This window comes from Halyomorpha halys, unplaced genomic scaffold (genome assembly GCF_000696795.3).
Source record: "Halyomorpha halys isolate HHAL.00 unplaced genomic scaffold, Hhal_1.1 Scaffold1391.1, whole genome shotgun sequence".
NCBI lineage: Eukaryota > Metazoa > Arthropoda > Insecta > Hemiptera > Pentatomidae > Halyomorpha > Halyomorpha halys.
In genome coordinates this window covers 171,465-186,426 of record NW_027115008.1, presented here as the reverse complement: position 1 = coordinate 186,426, position 14,962 = coordinate 171,465, and the positions used below count along the sequence as shown (strand labels likewise).

The window sequence follows — 14,962 nt, the reverse complement described above, 5'->3', positions numbered from 1 at the left end:
TGGAATTGAGCTCTGGGGCTCCACCAAAACATCAAATTCGAGCATTGTTTTCGAAATTACCATGTCTTGCATATCCAAAAATCTTCGTGACAAATAAAACCAAACCAGCTCGTGTTCTTATTCTTAGCTGATAATTAGGAGTTGAAAACTAAGTTCTAAAACCCACAAAATGTTAAATCTACGCAACAAAAGCCACGGTAGTCATTGACCCCTTCTTGGTCATAATTATCCTTGTACCACAAGGCATGCCAAAGGCCTAGTCTGGATTATTAGTCCTTTGAAGATGATCAGGAAGGTAGTAGGGAGAAAGCGGATAACCATGTTCCCACCATGTTCATGAGCTACTATTTAGACGTTTCAGCATCCTTTTCCTTGCCAAGACTTCTTATACTACTAATTACTAACGAAACAGCATTGTTATGATCAAAAATATGCTCGAAAACAAAACGAACCAAGGGTGTCCTAATATGGCCTATCTAAAAATCGATAGGTAAGATTAGTTTTACAGAATATCATCTACTTCCTTAAAAAAAAAAAATGAAATTCGAACGTAACCCAAGTAATATCCAGAAAGTAGAGATTCTTGCCTGTCAAAATCATTAACAGGTTACCTGATAGCTCAAATATATCATTCACAAGAAATATTAGGATTTAGCTTAAAAATAACAACGACGTGTGCCCTTTGACCCCAAAATTCGAAGTCTACACAAGAACCTATTCTTCCATAACTTATTATTGTTACAATGTATTGTCTACGTACAGGAAGATAAGCTAACTCTTTTAGTTTCAGTAATGCTATCTTTGCATAATTTCTCAGAACTCAGTCTTAGAGTATTACTCATGCCATGAACGCCACTGTGTTATCTTCTCTGTCTCTCTTCATCTAGTTACTAGCGAAATTTTCAGAAAAAATCAATATTGATTCGCAATTATCATTAGGCTAAACTTAGTGAAATATTGTAGCAACACTAAATTTTACGGATAAAATAGCGAGAAAACATTTAACATTGAAGATATTTCTTGCTCAGTACAGGTGGACTGGAGTAGGAATTGGTTTGGCTAATCGTTTTATTGTCTTTACGCAGCCACTTACACGTAAAACTAAACTAACTGTTCACGTGTTATTACTATTATTTACCGTTTCTAGTCCTTTCAACTCCTTTGTCCTTGACGTTTTGTAAGAGCTGCAATAAATCAATTTTGAGAGAAGTTAAAATGGAAATTTCATGCATAAATTGCCAAAGTATGCATCATAATAAATGTATCAAACTTGAAAGCTCAGACCAAGATATTAATTAAAACTGGACGTGTGCTAAATGTGAATGAGGGTCCAGTACATTAAAAGATAATGAACCCGGCACTGGGATTCAGCTCTTAAAGGGGCTAATCGAGGAGGTTAAAGAAATGAAGGCTAAGCTTCAGGGCATTGAAGAGCTGAAAGATATAAAGGATTTTCTTCAGAAGCAGTCAGAGCTTTCCTTCGAAAACATGGAAACGCTACAGAAGATTGAAACCCTCCAGGAGCAGAAAAAAAATAAAGTAGAAGAATTATCCTTAGAAAACAAAAACCTCAAAGTTAAATTATTGGATCTTGAGGGTAGATTTAATCAGGAATCTAAAGGAAATGTTAACTTCGGGCTGGTTAAAAAGGAGTGAAAATGGCAAAGAGGCTTAAGGTTTAATCTCCAAGTAAATGAGCCACACGGCTTTATCTAACATTATATCATTATCCAAACTCTAATGTATAACTTAATTTATTAAATTAATTTATTAATAATTAAAAACTAATGTATAAGAGGACAAGGTTGCCGGACGTACGTCGCCTACCTCCACGAGAACATCTACGCTGGACAACAACCACAGCCAGGGTTAACCCATCAATCACCGATGATATAAGACTTTTTTTCTCTCTTCATTGAATTCATTTAATGTTTTAATAGTTTCAAGCTTTTTTTTTTTTTCTAGTTTGTATTTTTTATATATTTTGTGTTCCTTTTATTATGTTCACTTATTTAAAAATACAAAAATAAAACAATTCTGCTATTCTTTCCTTTTCTCTACTTTTCACGGTTGGGCTAGTAAAATTTCCTTTTGAACTCTACGTGCCCCCTACCCGCCGTAACAGTATTAAATGATTAGGGCCAATAGAAACTCCTAATTTTCAGTGTTCTACTGTTCACACTTCTTCTAGACAGGATATGGATGGAACTTGTTTACATCATGATCCAACTTTCTTACCTTGTTTTAGTAGATATTTAGGAGTGAGATCTTTGCGACATGACGGAAAATGAAAATGAGGGGGTCCGAAGATTCATACAATTAAATAGAGGCCTAAGAAAAAATAAATTGCGGTAAATGAAAATAAGATGGTTGCAAGCTAAGCTGCAGGAAAAAACAAAACAAAAAAATAACAGTTTGGCACATTCAACCCTTACCAAAACTATAAATCTCTCAAACAGGAGAAATATAAAATGGCAGAGTGAATTTGTAGTCTAGAAAGAAGGTGGTGTTTTTTTGTTTAGGGGCGTAAAACATCATTTATACCTCATTTAATTTACCTTATATTTGTTTAATTTGATTGTTTTTATTTATTTTTTAAAATTGTATTATTATTTCTTTTTCTTCCATCAGTAAACCTTTTCATTTTAAAACTGAAATACTAATTTTATTGTTTTACAGTCATTTGTGAGGGTTTTTGAAATATCGGGGTTTAATTCTAAGCTACTGAGCTGTGATGTGAAATATAGGCATTATTGGAAATTATGGCTAGTTGCCATATTTTTGTTGCATTACTGCCAGTTCGGATGCGTTTCTTTTTAAATGAGATAGGAGTGGGTGAGCCTCGTGTGACCTATTCTTAGCCTGGTCAATAAGACCTCTTCTCTACGGCATTTGCGGTTGGATGTAATTCAAGACTTCACATCCTTTTTAATAAGTTTTAGTTTACTCTGTGGGTTTTCATTCCACAAATATAGCCATTTATCTGTGATTTTCTTTTAGAGGGGTTTACTCATTTCTAATGGAGTGAAAATAGATTTAACCCGTCCCAAAAGCGCGATTGCTGCTCTTGCGATTCCTACAAGACTTAGAGCCCATATAAATGTAACTAAGATTGTGTAGAATCCGTAAGTAAAACTGGATGCAATAAATTTTCGGATGCTCTGGAACATACAATTCTAAACCTTTCAATGAACTTAATGAGTCTGTAATTTTTGTTATATTAGTTTGGTTCAAAGACAAACAGAAATGAAGTGCTGCTGCTATTGCATTGAGTTCGGTAGTAAATATGTTGCATAGTTTGTGGAGTTTAATTTTGTACGTTGAGTCATTATTTACAAAAAATGATGCTGATGATTGGTCTGATTTGTCTCCATCTGTTAATTATAAAGTATTTCGGCATATTTTGAAGAATACCAGAAAAGTATTTAATACGGTTCGGAATTATTTTTAGAGTATTTGACCAGGTCTAGAATTGTTTTAGGACGTTGGATGGTCCAAGGTGGATCATTGTTTTCGAATTTGTCCATTGTTATCGTGAAAACAAAGTCACCATTGTCACTATTGCATGCTGTAATGTTATTCTAAATAAGTGTGGCACAAACCCCTTGTTATGAAATGTTATGAGATGTTTTATCTTCAGGCAAACATTATTTCTTTTAAATCTATTCTATTATTCCTTGGTGGGGCAACCTGTGTTAGTGGGTTATAATAAGTAGTATAATAGATAATAATTATTTTAATAATATAAGATAAGACCTTTTATAGGTCTCTTATGAATCATTTATTTCTTATCTGTGATATGTTGGAAGTTTCGCTGTAACGGGCAAAATGGTGAATACCATGGGTTTCACCAGGTGTCTATAAAAATATCTCTCTATCGCAAAGGTGAACTCCCACCACTTGCGGAGTACCTCAGGGATCGGTACTAAGTCCCATACTATCCTGGTACGACATCGGCATCTACGCTTCCAGCATTGATGCCAAAACAGCCTTAGACCAGCTGCTGCTACCATCACTGATGCACTTAAACATATTGGGATTAGGGTAAACCCTGGCAAGAAGAACGTCATCGTCATGTCGTAGAGTCACTGCCTTCCTCCTTCAAAGTTGACGAAGTTGACCAGCGGATCTCCACCTCCATTCTTTACCTGGGCATCACACTGGATAGGCACCTGACCTTCTACTGTCACGTTCAGGAGATACTCAAGCTGGCCCACCTGAAGGCCTACCGGCTACATCATCTGAAGTCCCTGCAACTCTCTCTAAGGCTGAAGCTGCAAATATATAAGGCCATCATCAGATCTACAATGCTCTATGGTGCACTCCTGCTGCGGCACCTCTACCAAGCCACACTCCAAAAGCTGCAGAGCTATTAGAACTCCGTCCTCCGGCGGATTGTCCGGGGTGCATCATTCCAAAGGGCTAAAAACTGCAGCATCAACCAAAAACTCCAGTTTCCCTCTGTGCCGGAGTTAATAGGCCGAAGGCACATCAAATTCTTTGAAGGGCTGAAGGCCTGTGCCAATCCGCTCTTTAGAGAAATTGCTCGCAGATACCTGAGGCAGAGCTCTTCATAAACTTGCGTTGGGCTTAAAACCTCTTCCTATATGCCAACTCTCTAGAGATGGGATATTTCTCTACTTTCATCAGTCGGAAGTCCTGATCGGTGAAGACGAAGATTCGGTTTCTCAAAATCTGGCTTAGTGTCCTTCCATGGCAATGCAATCCATTACCTCGTGTTCTGCTGTTTCTAATACTGCTATGTATCGAGTTTTGGACATCCGGGATACTATTAAGGTGTTTCGTCATCTGCTCCTGATCAGGGTATCCTTCTGGGAAGCTTTTCCCTGCATCCTCGGATGTGAAAACATCTGTATTAAGTTTGTCACATTACCAGAGGCCCCTGAGGATATTTGATTGGCTAACCTTTAAGTATCGAAGCAGAAAATAGGTTAGGACGAGGGACCAGAATCAAATTAACCAGGCAGATTCTTTCTGGAGAAGCCAAAATTTTTTTGTTACACATCCTCGGCCCTGAGGAGGGGGACGCCTGCCTCGGGTGTCTTCGGACATTACGACCAATGAGATAAGAGATTTCAAAATAAGGTAACGCCTTAAAAGGAGTAGTGGGAGAAAAAGAGTAGGGTAACAAGGGCAGGAAAAGGATTCACTTGAGGACCAGACGGGAACGAGAGAGGACTCAGCAGCAAGGCGGAGACGAGTGAGGACTGTCAGCAGGACAGTCAGCAGGATGCGCTTCGACCAAACGGTTTGACAAATGACATCCCTGATGAAACAGAAGACACCTACGGCACTACATCCCACGGCATCAGCAGCTATAAGTATAAATTAACTAATAAGTAATCATGTAATAATTTATATTTTATGGCATCCTTTATCTGAATCATTTGAATCATTTTAATCATAACAAATTGTAAATAAATAGTTAATCTCTTTATGTAGTTTATATACTATTATATATCCCAATATACCACTCTTTATTATATTATATAATTAATGGTAAGATCCTTTTTAAATTAACTTATCCTTTTTAAATTAATTTATCTGAATCATTTGAATCATTTTAATCATAACAAATTGTAAATAAATAGTTAATCTCTTTATGTAGTTTATATACTATTATATATCCCAATATACCACTCTTTATTATATTATATAATTAATGGTAAGAACATTTTATAAACATAAAGGTATTTAATTGGTAAACTGGTAAACACACAAACAGCCTTTGGAAAGGAATCCAATTATAATAATAATTTTTAGGACTCAATTTATAATCAATTAATTAACTTATTTTTGGATAATTGCCTTCAGCGATTATCCTGGCATCCCAAGTAAATCTGCTACTAGAACATAGCAATACTCCGTAGATGTGGCACCAGGAATCAATGTTTTCTCCGAGGTTCTAAGCTTTCTCCAAAATCCACTGTGTCCAGTTAGGTCTGTCTGACCTAGTATTCTACTTAGCCTTCAGTCTTGCACGAATAGAGTTGGAAAACATCCTCACTCTAACGCCCTTCTGCTTCACTACTTACCGTCCATTTCACTGCTGGTTGGAGTCTTTTTAGTAGTGCTCCAGCTCCTTATTCTTCATATTTGACGACATTCCCCTACAGAATGAGATGCTTAGAATTGGCTGCCGTCAGTATTTGCATCATCAAGTGATACTTAAAGGTTATTAAGGAAACGTTTAATTTAAAATTGACATCGTATGTCATTAAAATAGATCCAGCTATTGGTAACCTCGTTCAAGACATATAATTCTAAAGTAAACTATTTGATAACCAAAATTGATATTCTATCTAATGATCTATAATATGAAATATTTGTTCCACAAATGATTATTCAATTTTTTTTAAAACTATTACTTTATTTAATTCTTTTAATCATTTAATGCTTCAGTTTTTCGTTTTATACTTATAGATATGTATATTAGGAGAAATTGTACCTTTCCATTTACTACTTTTAATTTAATTGTATTTGATTTTTTATAATCTTTTTCTCTTTTTATTTATTATCAGAAGTTAGTCATCTTATGTTTTATGATATGACATATAGTTTTATTTTATTTATTCTATTTTTATTTTATATACTTTGTAAATTATTGTGGGTCATTTTTATCATTTCGAATTCACTGTTTTATAATATTTTATGACGTTTTTTAATTTCGTTTTTATTTTTTACTTTTCCTACATATTTTCTCATCATCCGTTCCTTTCTTACTAATAGATTATTTCAAGTAAACCACAATGGTTCCTATTCATCCCTCTATTTTCAATCCGCTGGTGTTCCTCAAGGTAGTATTCTCGGTCCCATCCTCTACACCGTCTATACAGCTGACATCCCAACAACTCCTAACACTATCCTTACCACGTATGCAGATGACACATGTGTGCTCACAGTTAGTAATAACCCTATGATTGCATCCCAAACTCTCCAGTCCCATATCACAATCCTCGAAGAATGGTGTCGAAATTGGAGGATAAAAATAAATCCCAACAAATCCCATCAAATCACATTTACACTTCGTCGTAAACCTGCCGACTGCCCTACAGTATACTTTAATAATGTGGCTCTTACCCCTGTAGAACAGATTCGTTATCTTGGACTACATCTTTACAAACGGCTAACCTGAAATCCTCACACAAGACTGAAAAGACAGGAAACTGCACGCAGATTCCGACTATTACAGCACTTACTAAACAAACGGTCTAAACTTCCAACTCATTACAAAAGACTGATCTACATGACAATAAGGCCCATCTGGACATACGGAGTTGAGATTTGCGGCTCCACTAAACCTTCGAATTCCTCTTGTATCCAATCTTAACAATCCAAAATCCTTCGTAATATCCTCAATACTCCTTATTTTGTTACTAATAAAACCATCCATAAAGACCTAAATGTTCCTTATGTAACTGATCTAGCCCAAACCCGATATTATTCCTTCCATAATAAACTTCCTAACCACCCAAACCAACTAGTTTCTAACCTTGCTTCCTATTCTATTCCTGGCAATCCTCCGAGGCGCCTGAAAAGAAGATGGCCTTGGGACCTTATATTGTAAACCGTTTTTAGAGTTCTACTACTGGGTAGTTTCTCTACATGCTGTATCATATCATTATGTCATTATGATCAAATTTACTTGTATTTTTTATACAGTTATAAATATCAATAAATAAATAAAATAAAAATAAAATTTTTTTTACTTTACTCTAAGGCTTTAAAGCCTAATTCTAACGCCTGTATATTATTCTAAAGGGATCAATCCCAGAATAAATAAAGATTATTATTATTTGTTAAATAAATGAACTATAATTTGGTCTTCATACCATATAATATAATACTGGGACGTAAAATCGTTAAAAAGCTTTTTTATGCCTTTTTAGTGAGCCACTTACATTTTGATCTTTATAGAAAGAGGTTATATTTTTTCACAATGTACAAAATATTATACAAATAATAATGCAAACAAACCATGAATTCGTTATACGCAACTAAATTATTTTATTGGTTGAATCGATGTACTATTACTTTGACGTTACAGCCTATGATGTAATACTAGAGTTTAAAATTACTAAATTATTCTAAACGGTTTTAGTTGTCACTATCATATTCATCGTTTTTATTTGGTTTTCTCCTATCCTCTTCTTTTCATTTCTAAGATATAGCAATAACAATACACTAAATCATCTACAGCTGTCAACTCCTCGTATTATCCATATACAATGTTAGGTTTGTAACATCTAATTTCGCTGCTCTAAAATATTGGATGGATCTTATGTATTGCCTATATAGCTAAGCTGACATCTCAGTCCCTACCAGAGCTTCATAGCATCAAGCATTCTCTTCTTTGTTCTTCAGATCATTACAATGTTTCGACCCATCACCCAGGCTATAAGTTCTAATTTCATTTTCACTGTTTCTTCACTTTTGGGGATTTTCCCGTTTAGAATTGAAGATGAACTGAAGATAGACCAGCTTCTGTTTTTCTATTCTGTTGTAATAACTTGTTTAATGACAGTATGCTGGCTCACTATAGTCAGTTGGAAAACCATTTACTCCCATTTATTTTTTGATAGTTTTATCACAGTATGTTTTTACACGTTGCATTCACCGATTTTCCTCTCTCAAATATTCTGTCTTTTTATTCATCGGAATGAATTTGTTGATTCGGTACAATTTCTAGACATCTTAATGAATAAATTTCGAAAAAATATGTCAGTAATAAAAGATAGTGGAACTATTCTGAAGATAATTTCTTTGGAAATATTTCCTTTTCTTTTATGTAGTATTTCTTTTCAATTTGGAAGTTTGTCAGTGGAAGACATTTTAATACAGTCGTTTTATATGGTATTTCTTTTGGGAATAGTTTTAAGTTGTGGGCAGTTCATTTTTTTCAGTGATGCTGTGAGTGAAATTTTCGAATCAAGTTCTAAGTTTTTATTATCTATAAAGCACCCAGTCACTTTCAAGAAAGTGTTAACTGTTGAAAAACGTATAGACGCTTTAAGTCAATTGGTTACGCTGTCGGGTAAAATAAACGACATTTATTCAAAACAATTGCTTATTGCTGTCGGCATCGGTTTTGTAGGCATCATCAATCATCTTTATTATATTTACCAAAATACCTCCTCGAATATAGAATGGAAACATCTTCGTATACCTGGGGACTGCTTGATGCTATTGTATCGCTTCTATATTTTGTGGCGCTTGTCTCATTCTGCAGCTGTGGCTAACTACAAGGTTTGTATTGGTTATAATCGATTTACTTATTATTTGTATATAGAATAATTTTAATCTGTAAACCTCAAAACTCGAAGGAAGGCACTTCTACAATACATCTCTAAGTTAAAATAAGCAAGGCGTTTGCATTTCATATATACTTGGAAGAACTTTTCGTCCATTCCCATTTTTTTGTATTTATGATACTCACCATTGCCTATAACCTACTAGAGATACTAATATTATCGATTTATCGTCCATTGCTTTAATGCTGATCTGAGGTAATAAAATTTCTTAATGTCCAAATTATCGCTATTGTGTATAAGTGACGTAAAAATTTCTTTAACATTTTGCCAACCGGCGATATCTCCAGAAAATGAAAGTATATTAAGAGTGGGTAACGGCATGTGTGATAAATCTTCTACCACAGATCGGCGTATAGATTTGTCGAATTATGATTTATTTGTTTCCCCTCCAGTAGCGGTGTATCCCAACAACAAGGCTGGTAGCTTTTTCTAACCTCACCTTTTAGTGTTTTTAATTTGTCCCTTCGTAAATTTAATTTCCGCTCTTGATAATTCTCTTCCCAAGACGTTCGTATGTGGCGTCGATGGGCGAGAGACACACCACAAGTGAGTGACCCCTGACAGATCAGTGGATTACTCACGGCCAATCGATGTGGTCACCATAATATCTTTGGCCAAAATATTCAATTGTTTTTCTAAATCGATGAGTTTAGATTCCTAATCATAACTTATAATTTGACTATTCGGAGGCATTTGTTGGGGCGAGGGGTGTTTCGTGAGTGAAAACCCAATCTTTTCCCCGCAGTAAAATGTTCACTGGTTAGGGTTAAAATAAAAACGCAGGAAAATCTGAAAAAATGAGATGACTGCCTTCGTGTGCTAGTGAAAATATGATGATCGCAGGGAAAATGGTGCTCTAAAACACAGGTTAGCTCAAGAATGGCCGTGATTCGGCGGATGAGCTCTAAAAACGCAGCTTTAAACTAACGTTAATTGAACAATGGCCGATGTGTCGGTGGGTGAGAACTCAAACTAGATATCTCCAAATATCGGATGATTGAACAATGGCCGGCAAGACGGTGAGTGAGTGTCAATGAGTGAGACGGCCGGCTCCCAACACTCTCCAATGTCTTCTAAATACTCACTGTCCATTGCCTTATCAGCAGGTATCCAGGATAGTATTGTAATAAGTAGTTATTAAAAATAAACTTATAATTTATAAAGTTGAATAATCACTTGGAACGTAAAATAAAAACTTTAACTTAAAAATAAACCAAACTTTTGAGCTTTAACAATGATAAGTAATTAATATTGAAGATCATATAAATATAAATGCAAAGTTTATCTGGTTAGAAAATGTTGGCTTGGCTTAGGGATATAATGATGAGGAGTAGCAGCCATCAAAGGACCGACTCTGTACCGAACTTTTGTCATGATTATCAGTTTTGTTTTACATTGTGAGTTATAGCTGTATGGAGTGTTGAGAGGGTGTCTACTGCCTCTATTTTGGTTAACAATTAGGACATTGAACTAATGTATCAGAAGGAATATTCTATTACAGATTTTGTGCCATGCAATATTAGGTGGGGCAACATATCTTCATCATTAGTTACAGCATACCTCTCGGTATGCCTTAGGGAACTTACATCAAAGAAGATACATCAGCTATAGATACAATCACAACGTACACTAGTAAAATTAGTGATATGATACTCTTATATCTGATCTTATAACTAATTCCTAGCACCTGACTTTGTATAACATTTAGCACGTTTTCACAAAATCTACAAGGGCTATGTAAACCGCAGAAGAGATGCAAAGCACTCAAATGCTTCACATTGCATATTATTTCTCCAACTGTTACCAATGTAAGAAGGAAGGTAGGTAGGTAAGAGAGATAAGGATAGTGATGAACTAGGACCCACTGTCTCTCTCGAATTACGTTTTAACTTCAAAATTGATCGAGTAGCCGAAAGGGAATCTATGGCTCAACAATACAGTGTATTTCCTCATCAACGGCTTGGAGTTCTTTTCAAATTTCATTTGAGAAATACAAAACTTAGTGTCACCTCAGTGCTACTAACTTTTAGCAGGTAGCATAACCTGCCAGTTATGTACTATATATATAAAGGAAAAGTAAAAAAAAAACAAGATATTCTTTTAAAATTAAATTAGGCACCTTACAAAAATGAATTCATTTTCTATAACCTTGACCCCACAGCTTGTAGTATAATAGTATATTATGAAATTTTTATAATGTCATTTTATACAGTTTTAATATGAGTATTTACATATTTAATTAATATGCGTATTTACATTTTGAATTAATATGGTTTGAATCCAGCTGGGCAGAGAATTGTTTTCTGTTACACCGTAGCTGTGAGTCAACTTGAGGGAGCACTTCTGGGGTCCAGCTAGCCCTATAAAAATTTTTATTTATTTTTTCATAAGGTTGGCGGGGTGATTACATATCTGGGAATACGCGTACTTATTTCTTGGAAGGTCTACCAACTATGTGGTTTTTATGCAAATCCAACCTATTTATATCAGATCTTCAGGGATGGCTGGTCTACCGATGAAAGAAATTTGAGAAAAATCCCCATTTAACATTAAAAACACTTATTCACACTTTTCATATCGATATTTAGTATTTTTTATCGTGTCTTTAATTTTTCTAGGTTCATAAAGTAATATTATTCTAAATCATCGATAGTCTTAAATCCCCTTCTAATCGATATAAAATGTAAGTTATACAACTTCATTATTCTAAAATATTGGATAGATTCTATACATCCTAAGTTACAAGCGAAGCTGTTATCGGAGTGCCATTATACTAGGTACTTTGACCGAAAACTAAATTGGGAAACGCACATCTGAACATTAAAATGCAATGCAATAAAAAAATTAAATATATCACGCTTTCTTAGCGGCATCTCTTGGGGCTCAGACAGATACACACTTATCAAACTATACCAGACTCTGATATGCTCGAAGATGGACTATGGATGTTTCATTTACGGCTCTGCCAGACACCGAATCCTTGCCAGACTAGATGCGGTTCATCATACAGGGATAAGTATCGTAACCGGCGCTTTTCGAACTAGCCCCATTCTTAGTCTGTGTTCTGAACCTGGACTACCTCCTCTTTTATTAAGAAGGAAAACACTAGCGATAAACTATATTTCGAAATTATACCCTCAAAACGACCACCCTATGCATAAATACACCTTCACACCTAAATATTCAATTTTTTTTAGAAATATAATAAATTCAACACTCCCGTTGGCAGAAAGAACACATACTGCTATTGAGTTCTTTAAAGAAATACCTCTGTACATCCCGGAAGTCACCAATCCCCCATGGATACAAAGGCTACCAAACACAATGTTCCAATTATCCCGATTTCCCAAAGGTAGTACGTCACCTACTGAATATAGAACTAGGTTCTCACGTCTTTGTCAAAATATTCCTGATCCTTTTTTCTGACGAATCTACATCCTCTTTCATCACAAATAACTCAACCCATAAAATAAAACTGCTTAAATTATGCAGTGTATATACAGCTGAATTACATACAATAGCCTCAGCACTCCACTTCTCCATGACAGTAACGAATACTAACATAGTTATCATTACCGACTCTTTAAGTTCACTAAAAGCCATGAAGATCGTTTACCCGAAATCCCCGGTGATCATAAAAATTCACAATTATACCAACATGCTCGAAAACTTGGGAAAAACTGTTTTCTTTATATGGGTGCCGGGTCACGTGGGGATCACTGGAAATGAACTGGCGGACATTGCAGCTAAACAAGCACATGCTCTTCCAGGTCAGGGCGCGGTCATTCTTACACCACAAGAAATAAGTCTTCCAATGAAAAATGAGATATTATCTAGTTGGCAAGCCATGTGGGATGAAAGCCCGCCAAGAAAATTAAAAACTACCAAAAAAACCACTAAACCATGGACCACATCAAACCGTTCCAATCGCAAGGAGGAGGTAGCTATTGTCAGATTGAGAATAGGTCATACGAGTTTAACTCATAGATATCTGATCAGTTAGCAGCCACCGCCAAAATGTCAATACTGCAACAGTGTACTTACGATCAGTCACATATTTGAGAAATGTCATTTTATTCTGCGAACTTGAGTAGATTGGGAGTAGGACCGAGTGTATCGGATGCTCTGAATGATGACCAGAAGAACGTGGAAATGGTCTTAGTTTTCTTAAAAAGGAATGGCCTTTTGAATAAGATTTAAACCAGAAAATCTGTTATACGTAATAAAAAATACCAAAAGAAGTAATTATTTAAAGAGAAAAATAAAGTGAAATAGAATTATAAATATAAATGAAACAGAATTATAAAGCACTAAACATGGGCGTTGATGACCTCAGGGTTTTACGCCCTAAAGCCCCAGACAACAATAACAACAACAACTAGGTACTTTGTTATTATAATCCCCTCTCCCCCATTATATTAGTGTACTGGTTACTACAGCTATAATAGTGTTCAACATAATTTCTAATCCAAATTGAATTCAAGGTCTCGCGAAATTCTGACCGGAGTACCAAATCGAGCGCAACCCTATGGTCCTAGAATGCTAAAGAAACGTTTGGGTCGTGTTTAAATGACTTCTCCATCACACATGAAGCCAGTAATGGTTTATTTATTTATTTTTTATAGAGTTTGCCTGTTGGGGCTTTTGAAGTGTCTATATGTAACTAATGATTCCCTGCCTTCATCCTTACAATGGCCTTCTCCTTCTCTTCAATGAGTTTATTTCCCTGATCTTCCGCCTTGGTCTACCACGATCATGGTTGATCTATTGCTTCTGGACTGTCCTCAAACTGTTTTGTGAAGGACCTACGCCCGATTTCCACCACCTCTTCACTGACACCACCTAGCTTCTCTCATAATTAATGCTTCTACATAGTTTGGATTTTCGATTTATTGTCAGATAAGTTTTATATTCTACTTAGATATCGCCTAATTTCCTACAATGCTTTGTTCTTAGTTCACCCACGCAACAGAGCGCATTTGTACTCCTCAGAGTTCCCCAGTTCTATACATACAATATCTTTTCCAGATTGTTTTGTAAATTTTAGTGTGGTGTGTTTCAGTCCAAGAAATTCAACATACTGCTCTACCAGCTCATGATGGAAGATACGACCGATGAATTACTACGTAATGTAAGTATTAAACATTGCTAATTAAAACTATAAAAGTCCTAGCAGGTTTTAGCAAATTTATTTTCCAAAATAATATATGTTGTGGTACGATCAGCATTCTGAAAATAGATGGTAAAGTGAGTAGTTAATTCAACAATAATTTTCATGTCTTAGTTTCCTAATTTCTCTGACATCACAACCATCAAGAAGGTAGGAGAAATGGGACAAAATACGAAATAAGAGACCACAGATGAATCCGTCACAGTTTAACCTCCATCAGGGACCTGTGATGAATTCCATATTCAAGGAAGGATCCACATATAAAATCAAGATACCACCTGCACAGCAGTCTGGAGCCGACTGGAGCCGGTTCAAGGAGGAGGTTTGCCATAGGCTGAAAGATGTACCTAAGCTGCGCTCTGTGGAGGAAGTGGACAACTACATCGGCCACTTCACGTCAGCTGTCATGGAGTCTGCGCGCCAAGCCATTCCCACCTACCACCCTAGACCTCCCCACCTT

The 14,962-nt window shown here is 35.7% G+C and overlaps 1 long non-coding RNA gene across 1 annotated transcript in view; it reads left to right on the top strand.

The window, feature by feature from the left end:
- Positions 1-14,348: 14,348 nt before the first annotated feature.
- The window catches only part of LOC136796932 (uncharacterized), a 7,710-nt gene continuing 7,096 nt past the window's right edge, over positions 14,349-14,962 (top strand). Inside the window, exon 1 of the long non-coding RNA XR_010844724.1 lies at positions 14,349-14,463. This is a non-coding gene — a long non-coding RNA (uncharacterized lncRNA). The remainder of the gene's footprint in view (positions 14,464-14,962) is intronic.